The 13,379-nt window shown below is 33.2% G+C and overlaps 10 non-coding genes across 10 annotated transcripts; all 10 read right to left on the reverse strand.

The window, feature by feature from the left end:
* Positions 1-630: 630 nt before the first annotated feature.
* On the reverse strand, positions 631-794 carry LOC137397695 (U1 spliceosomal RNA). The gene has a single exon (XR_010978748.1). It is a non-coding gene; the product is annotated as a U1 spliceosomal RNA (small nuclear RNA).
* A 1,204-nt stretch (positions 795-1,998) lies between these two features.
* On the reverse strand, positions 1,999-2,162 carry LOC137397712 (U1 spliceosomal RNA). Its single transcript, XR_010978764.1, has one exon. It is a non-coding gene; the product is annotated as a U1 spliceosomal RNA (small nuclear RNA).
* Positions 2,163-3,373: 1,211 nt separating this feature from the next.
* On the reverse strand, positions 3,374-3,537 carry LOC137397764 (U1 spliceosomal RNA). The gene has a single exon (XR_010978814.1). It is a non-coding gene; the product is annotated as a U1 spliceosomal RNA (small nuclear RNA).
* Positions 3,538-4,747: 1,210 nt separating this feature from the next.
* Positions 4,748-4,911, reverse strand: LOC137397666 (U1 spliceosomal RNA). Its single transcript, XR_010978721.1, has one exon. It is a non-coding gene; the product is annotated as a U1 spliceosomal RNA (small nuclear RNA).
* Positions 4,912-6,121: 1,210 nt separating this feature from the next.
* LOC137397668 (U1 spliceosomal RNA) lies at positions 6,122-6,285 on the reverse strand. Its single transcript, XR_010978722.1, has one exon. It is a non-coding gene; the product is annotated as a U1 spliceosomal RNA (small nuclear RNA).
* A 1,210-nt stretch (positions 6,286-7,495) lies between these two features.
* On the reverse strand, positions 7,496-7,659 carry LOC137397798 (U1 spliceosomal RNA). Its single transcript, XR_010978847.1, has one exon. It is a non-coding gene; the product is annotated as a U1 spliceosomal RNA (small nuclear RNA).
* A 1,210-nt stretch (positions 7,660-8,869) lies between these two features.
* Positions 8,870-9,033, reverse strand: LOC137397669 (U1 spliceosomal RNA). Its single transcript, XR_010978723.1, has one exon. It is a non-coding gene; the product is annotated as a U1 spliceosomal RNA (small nuclear RNA).
* Positions 9,034-10,236: 1,203 nt separating this feature from the next.
* Positions 10,237-10,400, reverse strand: LOC137397784 (U1 spliceosomal RNA). Its single transcript, XR_010978834.1, has one exon. It is a non-coding gene; the product is annotated as a U1 spliceosomal RNA (small nuclear RNA).
* A 1,211-nt stretch (positions 10,401-11,611) lies between these two features.
* LOC137397765 (U1 spliceosomal RNA) lies at positions 11,612-11,775 on the reverse strand. Its single transcript, XR_010978815.1, has one exon. It is a non-coding gene; the product is annotated as a U1 spliceosomal RNA (small nuclear RNA).
* Positions 11,776-12,984: 1,209 nt separating this feature from the next.
* LOC137397670 (U1 spliceosomal RNA) lies at positions 12,985-13,148 on the reverse strand. Its single transcript, XR_010978724.1, has one exon. It is a non-coding gene; the product is annotated as a U1 spliceosomal RNA (small nuclear RNA).
* Between the last annotated feature and the right edge of the window lie 231 nt (positions 13,149-13,379).

Raw genomic sequence — 13,379 nt, forward strand, 5'->3', positions numbered from 1 at the left:
TCATAGTTACGTAAATATTGTAAACTTTCAATTTGATTGTTGCCTGTTTATGAACCATGCTTCCAATAGAGAACCATTATAGAAGCAGTGTTGTGAAAACGGCCGCTCTTCAATTGAACACTACCTACGGAAGATAACTATTTCAAAACTTTCCAACCTATTTGAATCCATAATACAAAATGATCAGTAGAAAGGCGTCCACAAACTAGTTCTAATATTGTCACAATAATATGAATATCAATTAACCTTTTTTGTTATTGCTGTAGTGTTTGTTACGATTTTACTAAAGGAGTACCTGGGAAAATCGATTATCTCAATCATCAATATTATAGTCTCGTTAAACGTCTTAATCATATCCATTGTTTTATTTTATTAATTCAAAATGTGGTTTTTAATCTGAACTTAAGGAACTTTACTGAAAAATGAAAAATAAGTTTCAGGAACACTACCGTATCAGCCCTTTTTATAGCGTATATAGAATTTTAATAGGTTTCAACATGAAAATATCGTTATATTTTGCACCGGCCGAAATCTGATTTGTCAGCGCAGCTGACCTGTTGACAAAGCGGCTATACTGTTTACAGCTATAGCTGTCAGAAAACAATCTGTAGATTTTTGTCATTATATTTTTAGGGGATAGCGCGAACGCAGTCCCCCACTACCAAAAATTATGCACCCGAGTTACCCACATTTGGGATAATCGCAGGCGTCAACCAAACCGAAGTGCAATGGTAAGGCTTCTTCCTGAGGAATCCACCTTCTTGATCATGGATATCCCTGTGCCAGGTAAGTATGAGTTGTGCTACCCTAGACATGTTAGTAGACTAAGCCATGCGCAAGTATAATGCAGTGTCAAAACAAAGTTTTACGCTTTCCGAAATTGAACTTTGTTTATTGTTTCAATTATACTTTGAAATAAATTGAGTCATTTGTTATGAATTAATTGAATAACTAGATGAAAACACGCTTATACATAAAACAATATTTGCGGATTGACAATAAACAGGGGAACCGATTTTAAAATATGAAATCCATTAAATAAATAACTAGTTTAAAATGAAAAAATGACGGTTTAAATTTAACTTTGGGCATTCGCCAATATTACATATTTCTAATATAATTAAAATATAACAAACAACTTCAAAGTAACAATGAAATAAACACATGAATCAACATCGAATAACATCTTATAATAACTTAGTCAAACTTTCGACAATACAAAACAATCACCAATGACAAACGTCTACACTCATCCGTGTTTGTTTCATCACAAAGTCGACATCAGATAACCTTAGAACCATGGTGAGTCGGCTGTTTAGGGTCATTAATGTTTTCTTGTGTTGCTTTTCAACTGTCGATTATAACAGTTGCAGTTCATAGTTACGTAAATATTGTAAACTTTCAATTTGATTGCTGCCTGTTTATGAACCATGCTTCCAATAGAGAACCATTATAGAAGCAGTGTTGTGAAAACGGCCGCTCTTCAATTGAACACTACCTACGGAAGATAACTATTTCAAAACTTTCCAACATATTTGAATCCATAATACAAAATGATCAGTTGAAAGGCGTCCACAAACTAGTTCTAATATTGTCACAATAATATGAATATCAATTAACCTTTTTTGTTATTGCTGTAGTGTTTGCTACGATTTTACTAAAGGAGTACCTGGGAAAATCGATTATCTCAATCATCAATATTATAGTCTCGTTAAACGTCTTAATCATATCCATTGTTTTATTTTATTAATTCAAAATGTGGTTTTTAATCTGAACTTAAGGAACTTTAATGAAAAATAATTTTCAGGCACACTACTGTATCAGCCCTTTTTTATTGCGTATATAGAATTTTAATAGGTTTAAACATGAAAATATCGTTATATTTTGCACCGGCTGAAATCTGATTTGTCAGCGCAGCTGACCTGTTGACAAAGCGGCTATACTGTTTACAGCTATAGCTGTCAGAAATCAATCTGTAGATTTTTGCCATTATATTTTTAGGGGATAGCGCGAACGCAGTCCCCCACTACCAAAAATTATGCACCCGAGTTACCCACATTTGGGATAATCGCAGGCGTCAACCAAACCGAAGTGCAATGGTAAGGCCTCTTCCTGAGGAATCCACCTTCTTGATCATGGATATCCTTGTGCCAGGTAAGTATGAGTTGTGCTACCCTAGACATGTTAGTAGACTAAGCCATGCGCAAGTATAATGCAGTGTCAAAACAAAGTTTTACGCTTTCCGAAATTAAACTTTGTTTATTGTTTCAAATATATTTTGAAATAAATTGAGTCATTTGTTATGAATTAATTGAATAACTAGATGAAAACACGCTTATACATAAACCAATCTTTGTGGATTGACAATAGACAGGGGAAACGATTTTAAAATATGAAATCCATTAAATAAATAACTAGTTTAAAATGAAAAAATGACGGTTTAAATTTAACTTTGGGCAATCGCCAATATTAGATATTTCTAGTATAATTAAAATATAACAAACAACTTCAAAGTAACAATGGAATAAACACATGAATCAACATCGAATAACATCTTATAATAACTTAGTCAAAGTTTCGACAATACAAAACAATCACCAATGACAAACGTCTACACTCATCCGTGTTTGTTTCATCACAAAGTCGACATCAGATAACCTTAGACCCATGGTGAGTCGGCTGTTTAGGGTCATTAATGTTTTCTTGTGCTGCTTTTCAACTGTCGATTATAACAGTTTCAGTTCATAGTTACGTAAATATTGTAAACTTTCAATTTGATTGCTGCCTGTTTATGAACCATGCTTCCAATAGAGAACCAATATAGAAGCAGTGTTGTGAAAACGGCCTCGCTTCTATTGAACACTATCTACAGAAGTTAGCCATTTCAAAACTTTCCAACCTATTTGAATCTTTAATACAAAATGATCAGTAGAAAGGCGTCCACAAACTAGTTCTAATATTGTCACAATAATATGAATATCAATTAACCTTTTTTGTTATTGCTGTAGTGTTTGCTACGATTTTACTAAAGGAGTACCTGAGAAAATCGATTATCTCATTCATCAATATTATAGTCTCGTTAAACGTCTTAATTATATCCATTGTTTTATTTTATTAATTCAAAATGTGGTTTTTAATCTGAACTTAAGGAACTTTAATGAAAATTAAAAAATAATTTTCAGGAACACTACTGTATCAGCCCTTTTTTATAGCGTATATAGAACTTTAATAGGTTTAAACATGAAGATATCGTTATATTTTGCACCGGCTGAAATCTGATTTGTCAGCCCAGCTGACCTGTTGACAAAGCGGCTATACTGTTTACAGCTATAGCTGTCAGAAAACAATCTGTAGATTCTTGTCATTATATTTTTAGGGGATAGCGCGAACGCAGTCCCCCACTACCAAAAGTTATGCACCCGAGTTACCCACATTTGGGATAATCGCAGGCGTCAACCAAACCGAAGTGCAATGGTAAGGCCTCTTCCTGAGGAATCCACCTTCTTGATCATGGATATCCCTGTGCCAGGTAAGTATGAGTTGTGCTACCCTAGACATGTTAGTAGACTAAGCCATGCGCAAGTATAATGCAGTGTCAAAACAAAGTTTTACGCTTTCCGAAATTAAACTTTGTTTATTGTTTCAATTATACTTTGAAAAAACTGAATAATTTGTTATGAATTAATTGAATACCTAGGTGAAAACACGCTTATACATAAAACAATATTTGTGGATTGACAATAAACCGGAGAAACGATTTTAAAATATGAAATCCATTAAATAAATAACTAGATTAAAATGAAAAAATGACGGTTTAAATTTAACTTTGGGCATTCGCCAATATTAGATATTTCTAATATAATTAAAATATAACAAACAACTTCAAAGTAACAATGGAATAAACACATGAATCAACATCGAAAAACATCTTATAATAACTTAGTCAAAGTTTCGACAATACAAAACAATCACCAATGACAAACGTCTACACTCATCCGTGTTTGTTTCATCACAAAGTCGACATCAGATAACCTTAGAACCATGGTGAGTCGGCTGTTTAGGGTCATTAATGTTTTCTTGTGTTGCTTTTCAACTGTCGATTATAACAGTTGCAGTTCATAGTTACGTAAATATTGTAAACTTTCAATTTGATTGCTGCCTGTTTATGAACCATGCTTCCAATAGAGAACCATTATAGAAACAGTGTTGTGAAAACGGCCGCTCTTCAATTGAACACTACCTACGGAAGATAACTATTTCAAAACTTTCCAACCTATTTGAATCCATAATACAAAATGATCAGTAGAAAGGCGTCCACAAACTAGTTCTAATATTGTCACAATAATATGAATATCAATTAACCTTTTTTGTTATTGCTGTAGTGTTTGCTACGATTTTACTAAAGGAGTACCTGGGAAAATCGATTATCTCAATCATCAATATTATAGTCTCGTTAAACGTCTTAATCATATCCATTGTTTTATTTTATTAATTCAAAATGTGGTTTCTAATCTGAACTTAAGGAACTTTAATGAAAAATGAAAAATAATTTTCAGGAACACTACTGTATCAGCCCTTTTTTATAGCGTATATAGAAGTTTAATAGGTTTCAACATGAAAATATCGTTATATTTTGCACCGGCCGAAATCTGATTTGTCAGCGCAGCTGACCTGTTGACAAAGCGGCTATACTGTTTACAGCTATAGCTGTCAGAAAACAATCTGTAGATTTTTGTCATTATATTTTTAGGGGATAGCGCGAACGCAGTCCCCCACTACCAAAAATTATGCACCCGAGTTACCCACATTTGGGATAATCGCAGGCGTCAACCAAACCGAAGTGCAATGGTAAGGCCTCTTCCTGAGGAATCCACCTTCTTGATCATGGATATCCCTGTGCCAGGTAAGTATGAGTTGTGCTACCCTAGACATGTTAATAGACTAAGCCATTCGCAAGTATAATGCAGTGTAGAAACAAATTTTTACGCTAATCGAAATTAAACTTTGTTTATTGTTTCAATTATACTTTGAAAAAACTGAATAATTTGTTATGAATTAATTGAATAATTAGATGAAAGCACGCTTATATTTAAAACAATCTTTGCAGATTGACAATAGACAGGAGAAACGATTTTAAAATATAAAATCCATTAAATAAATAACTAGTTTAAAATGAAAAAATGACGGTTTAAATTTAACTTTGGGCATTCGCCAATATTACATATTTCTAATATAATTAAAATATAACAAACAACTTCAAAGTAACAATGGAATAAACACATGAATCAACATCGAATAACATCTTATAATAACTTAGTCAAATTTTCGACAATACAAAACAATCACCAATGACAAACGTCTACACTCATCCATGTTTGTTTCCTCACAAAGTCGACATCAGATAACCTTAGAACCATGGTGAGTCGGCTGTTTAGGGTCATTAATGTTTTCTTGTGTTGCTTTTCAACTGTCGATTATAACAGTTGCAGTTCACAGTTACGTAAATATTGTAAACTTTCAATTTGATTGCTGCCTGTTTATGAACCATGCTTCCAATAGAGAACCATTATAGAAGCAGTGTTGTGAAAACGGCCGCTCTTCAATTGAACACTACCTACGGAAGATAACTATTTCAAAACTTTCCAACCTATTTGAATCCATAATACAAAATGATCAGTAGAAAGGCGTCCACAAACTAGTTCTAATATTGTCACAATAATATGAATATCAATTAACCTTTTTTGTTATTGCTGTAGTGTTTGCTACGATTTTACTAAAGGAGTACCTGGGAAAATCGATTATCTCAATCATCAATATTATAGTCTCGTTAAACGTCTTAATCATATCCATTGTTTTATTTTATTAATTCAAAATGTGGTTTCTAATCTGAACTTAAGGAACTTTAATGAAAAATGAAAAATAATTTTCAGGAACACTACTGTATCAGCCCTTTTTTATAGCGTATATAGAAGTTTAATAGGTTTCAACATGAAAATATCGTTATATTTTGCACCGGCCGAAATCTGATTTGTCAGCGCAGCTGACCTGTTGACAAAGCGGCTATACTGTTTACAGCTATAGCTGTCAGAAAACAATCTGTAGATTTTTGTCATTATATTTTTAGGGGATAGCGCGAACGCAGTCCCCCACTACCAAAAATTATGCACCCGAGTTACCCACATTTGGGATAATCGCAGGCGTCAACCAAACCGAAGTGCAATGGTAAGGCCTCTTCCTGAGGAATCCACCTTCTTGATCATGGATATCCCTGTGCCAGGTAAGTATGAGTTGTGCTACCCTAGACATGTTAGTAGACTAAGCCATTCGCAAGTATAATGCAGTGTAGAAACAAATTTTTACGCTAATCGAAATTAAACTTTGCTTATTGTTTCAATTATACTTTGAAAAAACTGAATAATTTGTTATGAATTAATTGAATAATTAGATGAAAGCACGCTTATATTTAAAACAATTTTTGCAGATTGACAATAGACAGGGGAAACGATTTTAAAATATAAAATCCATTAAATAAATAACTAGTTTAAAATGAAAAAATGACGGTTTAAATTTAACTTTGGGCAATCGCCAATATTACATATTTCTAGTATAATTAAAATATAACAAACAACTTCAAAGTAACAATGGAATAAACACATGAATCAACATCGAATAACATCTTATAATAACTTAGTCAAAGTTTCGACAATACAAAACAATCACCAATGACAAACGTCTACACTCATCCGTGTTTGTTTCATCACAAAGTCGACATCAGATAACCTTAGACCCATGGTGAGTCGGCTGTTTAGGGTCATTAATGTTTTCTTGTGCTGCTTTTCAACTGTCGATTATAACAGTTTCAGTTCATAGTTACGTAAATATTGTAAACTTTCAATTTGATTGCTGCCTGTTTATGAACCATGCTTCCAATAGAGAACCAATATAGAAGCAGTGTTGTGAAAACGGCCTCGCTTCTATTGACCACTATCTACAGAAGTTAGCCATTTCAAAACTTTCCAACCTATTTGAATCCTTAACACAAAATGATCAGTCGAAAGGCGTCCACAAACTAGTTCTAATATTGTCACAATAATATGAATATCAATTAACTTTTTTTGCTATTGCTGTAGTGTTTGCTACGATTTTACTAAAGGAGTACCTGGGAAAATCGATTATCTCAATCATCAATATTATAGTCTCGTTAAACGTCTTAATTATATCCATTGTTTTATTTTATTAATTCAAATTGTGGTTTTTAATCTGAACTTAAAGAACTTCAATGAAAATTAAAAAATAATTTTCAGGAACACTACTGTATCAGCCCTTTTTTATAGCGTATATAGAACTTTAATAGGTTTAAACATGAAGATATCGTTATATTTTGCACCGGCTGAAATCTGATTTGTCAGCCCAGCTGACCTGTTGACAAAGCGGCTATACTGTTTACAGCTATAGCTGTCAGAAAACAATCTGTAGATTCTTGTCATTATATTTTTAGGGGATAGCGCGAACGCAGTCCCCCACTACCAAAAGTTATGCACCCGAGTTACCCACATTTGGGATAATCGCAGGCGTCAACCAAACCGAAGTGCAATGGTAAGGCCTCTTCCTGAGGAATCCACCTTCTTGATCATAGATATCCCTGTGCCAGGTAAGTATGAGTTGTGCTACCCTAGACATGTTAGTAGACTAAGCCATGCGCAAGTATAATGCAGTGTCAAAACAAAGTTTTACGCTTTCCGAAATTAAACTTTGTTTATTGTTTCAAATATACTTTGAAAAAACTGAATAATTTGTTATGAATTAATTGAATACTTAGGTGAAAACACGCTTATACATAAAACAATATTTGTGGATTGACAATAAACCAGAGAAACGATTTTAAAATATGAAATCCATTAAATAAATAACTAGTTTAAAATGAAAAAATGACGGTTTAAATTTAACTTTGGGCATTCGCCAATATTAGATATTTCTAATATAATTAAAATATAACAAACAACTTCAAAGTAACAATGATATAAACACATGAATCAACATCGAAAAACATCTTATAATAACTTAGTCAAAGTTTCGACAATACAAAACAATCACCAATGACAAACGTCTACACTCATCCGTGTTTGTTTCATCACAAAGTCGACATCAGATAACCTTAGAACCATGGTGAGTCGGCTGTTTAGGGTCATTAATGTTTTCTTGTGTTGCTTTTCAACTGTCGATTATAACAGTTGCAGTTCATAGTTACGTAAATATTGTAAACTTTCAATTTGATTGCTGCCTGTTTATGAACCATGCTTCCAATAGAGAACCATTATAGAAGCAGTGTTGTGAAAACGGCCGCTCTTCAATTGAACACTACCTACGGAAGATAACTATTTCAAAACTTTCCAACCTATTTGAATCCATAATACAAAATGATCAGTAGAAAGGCGTCCACAAACTAGTTCTAATATTGTCACAATAATATGAATATCAATTAACCTTTTTTGTTATTGCTGTAGTGTTTGCTACGATTTTACTAAAGGAGTACCTGGGAAAATCGATTATCTCAATCATCAATATTATAGTCTCGTTAAACGTCTTAATCATATCCATTGTTTTATTTTATTAATTCAAAATGTGGTTTCTAATCTGAACTTAAGGAACTTTAATGAAAAATGAAAAATAATTTTCAGGAACACTACTGTATCAGCCCTTTTTTATAGCGTATATAGAAGTTTAATAGGTTTCAACATGAAAATATCGTTATATTTTGCACCGGCCGAAATCTGATTTGTCAGCGCAGCTGACCTGTTGACAAAGCGGCTATACTGTTTACAGCTATAGCTGTCAGAAAACAATCTGTAGATTTTTGTCATTATATTTTTAGGGGATAGCGCGAACGCAGTCCCCCACTACCAAAAATTATGCACCCGAGTTACCCACATTTGGGATAATCGCAGGCGTCAACCAAACCGAAGTGCAATGGTAAGGCCTCTTCCTGAGGAATCCACCTTCTTGATCATGGATATCCCTGTGCCAGGTAAGTATGAGTTGTGCTACCCTAGACATGTTAGTAGACTAAGCCATTCGCAAGTATAATGCAGTGTCAAAACAAATTTTTACGCTAATCGAAATTAAACTTTGCTTATTGTTTCAATTATACTTTGAAAAAACTGAATAATTTGTTATGAATTAATTGAATAATTAGATGAAAGCACGCTTATATTTAAAACAATCTTTGCAGATTGACAATAGACAGGGGAAACGATTTTAAAATATAAAATCCATTAAATAAATAACTAGTTTAAAATGAAAAAATGACGGTTTAAATTTAACTTTGGGCATTTGCCAATATTACATATTTCTAATATAATTAAAATATAACAAACAACTTCAAAGTAACAATGGAATAAACACATGAATCAACATCGAATAACATCTTATAATAACTTAGTCAAATTTTCGACAATACAAAACAATCACCAATGACAAACGTCTACACTCATCCATGTTTGTTTCCTCACAAAGTCGACATCAGATAACCTTAGAACCATGGTGAGTCGGCTGTTTAGGGTCATTAATGTTTTCTTGTGTTGCTTTTCAACTGTCGATTATAACAGTTGCAGTTCACAGTTACGTAAATATTGTAAACTTTCAATTTGATTGCTGCCTGTTTATGAACCATGCTTCCAATAGAGAACCAATATAGAAGCAGTGTTGTGAAAACGGCCTCTCTTCAATTGAACACTACCGACGGAAGATAACTATTTCAAAACTTTCCAACCTATTTGAATCCATAATACAAAATGATCAGTAGAAAGGCGTCCACAAACTAGTTCTAATATTGTCACAATAATATGAATATCAATTAACCTTTTTTGTTATTGCTGTAGTGTTTGCTACGATTTTACTAAAGGAGTACCTGGGAAAATCGATTATCTCAATCATCAATATTATAGTCTCGTTAAACGTCTTAATCATATCCATTGTTTTATTTTATTAATTCAAAATGTGGTTTTTAATCTGAACTTAAGGAACTTTAATGAAAAATAATTTTCAGGCACACTACTGTATCAGCCCTTTTTTATTGCGTATATAGAATTTTAATAGGTTTAAACATGAAAATATCTTTATATTTTGCACCGGCTGAAATCTGATTTGTCAGCGCAGCTGACCTGTTGACAAAGCGGCTATACTGTTTACAGCTATAGCTGTCAGAAATCAATCTGTAGATTTTTGCCATTATATTTTTAGGGGATAGCGCGAACGCAGTCTCCCACTACCAAAAATTATGCACCCGAGTTACCCACATTTGGGATAATCGCAGGCGTCAACCAAACCGAAGTGCAATGGTAAGGCCTCTTCCTGAGGAATCCACCTTCTTGATCATGGATATCCTTGTGCCAGGTAAGTATGAGTTGTGCTACCCTAGACATGTTAGTAGACTAAGCCATGCGCAAGTATAATGCAGTGTCAAAACAAAGTTTTACGCTTTCCGAAATTAAACTTTGTTTATTGTTTCAAATATATTTTGAAATAAATTGAGTCATTTGTTATGAATTAATTGAATAACTAGATGAAAACACGCTTATACATAAACCAATCTTTGTGGATTGACAATAGACAGGGGAAACGATTTTAAAATATGAAATCCATTAAATAAATAACTAGTTTAAAATGAAAAAATGACGGTTTAAATTTAACTTTGGGCAATCGCCAATATTACATATTTCTAGTATAATTAAAATATAACAAACAACTTCAAAGTAACAATGGAATAAACACATGAATCAACATCGAATAACATCTTATAATAACTTAGTCAAAGTTTCGACAATACAAAACAATCACCAATGACAAACGTCTACACTCATCCGTGTTTGTTTCATCACAAAGTCGACATCAGATAACCTTAGACCCATGGTGAGTCGGCTGTTTAGGGTCATTAATGTTTTCTTGTGCTGCTTTTCAACTGTCGATTATAACAGTTTCAGTTCATAGTTACGTAAATATTGTAAACTTTCAATTTGATTGCTGCCTGTTTATGAACCATGCTTCCAATAGAGAACCAATATAGAAGCAGTGTTGTGAAAACGGCCTCGCTTCTATTGAACACTATCTACAGAAGTTAGCCATTTCAAAACTTTCCAACCTATTTGAATCCTTAATACAAAATGATCAGTCGAAAGGCGTCCACAAACTAGTTCTAATATTGTCACAAAAATATGAATATCAATTAACTTTTTTTGTTATTGCTGTAGTGTTTGCTACGATTTTACTAAAGGAGTACCTGGGAAAATCGATTATCTCAATCATCAATATTATAGTCTCGTTAAACGTCTTAATTATATCCATTGTTTTATTTTATTAATTCAAATTGTGGTTTTTAATCTGAACTTAAAGAACTTCAATGAAAATTAAAAAATAATTTTCAGGAACACTACTGTATCAGCCCTTTTTTATAGCGTATATAGAACTTTAATAGGTTTAAACATGAAGATATCGTTATATTTTGCACCGGCTGAAATCTGATTTGTCAGCCCAGCTGACCTGTTGACAAAGCGGCTATACTGTTTACAGCTATAGCTGTCAGAAAACAATCTGTAGATTCTTGTCATTATATTTTTAGGGGATAGCGCGAACGCAGTCCCCCACTACCAAAAGTTATGCACCCGAGTTACCCACATTTGGGATAATCGCAGGCGTCAACCAAACCGAAGTGCAATGGTAAGGCCTCTTCCTGAGGAATCCACCTTCTTGATCATGGATATCCCTGTGCCAGGTAAGTATGAGTTGTGCTACCCTAGACATGTTAGTAGACTAAGCCATGCGCAAGTATAATGCAGTGTCAAAACAAAGTTTTACGCTTTCCGAAATTAAACTTTGTTTATTGTTTCAAATATACTTTGAAAAAACTGAATAATTTGTTATGAATTAATTGAATACCTAGGTGAAAACACGCTTATACATAAAACAATATTTGTGGATTGACAATAAACCGGGGAAACGATTTTAAAATATGAAATCCATTAAATAAATAACTAGTTTAAAATGAAAAAATGACGGTTTAAATTTAACTTTGGGCATTCGCCAATATTACATATTTCTAATATAATTAAAATATAACAAACAACTTCAAAGTAACAATGGAATAAACACATGAATCAACATCGAAAAACATCTTATAATAACTTAGTCAAAGTTTCGACAATACAAAACAATCACCAATGACAAACGTCTACACTCATCCGTGTTTGTTTCATCACAAAGTCGACATCAGATAACCTTAGAACCATGGTGAGTCGGCTGTTTAGGGTCATTAATGTTTTCTTGTGTTGCTTTTCAACTGTCGATTATAACAGTTGCAGTTCATAGTTACGTAAATATTGTAAACTTTCAATTTGATTGCTGCCTGTTTATGAACCATGCTTCCAATAGAGAACCATTATAGAAGCAGTGTTGTGAAAACGGCCTCTCTTCAATTGAACACTACCGACGGAAGATAACTATTTCAAAACTTTCCAACCTATTTGAATCCTTAATACAAAATGATCAGTCGAAAGGCGTCCACAAACTAGTTCTAATATTGTCACAATAATATGAATATCAATTAACCTTTTTTGTTATTGCTGTAGTGTTTGTTACGATTTTACTAAAGGAGTACCTGGGAAAATCGATTATCTCAATCATCAATATTATAGTCTCGTTAAACGTCTTAATCATATCCATTGTTTTATTTTATTAATTCAAAATGTGGTTTTTAATCTGAACTTAAGGAACTTTAATGAAAAATGAAAAATAAGTTTCAGGAACACTACTGTATCAGCCCTTTTTATAGCGTATATAGAATTTTAATAGGTTTCAACATGAAAATATCGTTATATTTTGCACCGGCCGAAATCTGATTTGTCAGCGCAGCTGACCTGTTGACAAAGCGGCTATACTGTTTACAGCTATAGCTGTCAGAAAACAATCTGTAGATTTTTGTCATTATATTTTTAGGGGATAGCGCGAACGCAGTCCCCCACTACCAAAAATTATGCACCCGAGTTACCCACATTTGGGATAATCGCAGGCGTCAACCAAACCGAAGTGCAATGGTAAGGCCTCTTCCTGAGGAATCCACCTTCTTGATCATGGATATCCCTGTGCCAGGTAAGTATGAGTTGTGCTACCCTAGACATGTTAGTAGACTAAGCCATGCGCAAGTATAATGCAGTGTCAAAACAAAGTTTTACGCTTTCCGAAATTGAACTTTGTTTATTGTTTCAAATATACTTTGAAAAAACTGAATAATTTGTTATGAATTAATTGAATACCTAGATGAAAACACGCTTATACATAAAACAATATTTGCGGATTGACAATAAACAGGGGAACCGATTTTAAAATAT

Source organism: Watersipora subatra, chromosome 5 (assembly GCF_963576615.1).
Source record: "Watersipora subatra chromosome 5, tzWatSuba1.1, whole genome shotgun sequence".
NCBI lineage: Eukaryota > Metazoa > Bryozoa > Gymnolaemata > Cheilostomatida > Watersiporidae > Watersipora > Watersipora subatra.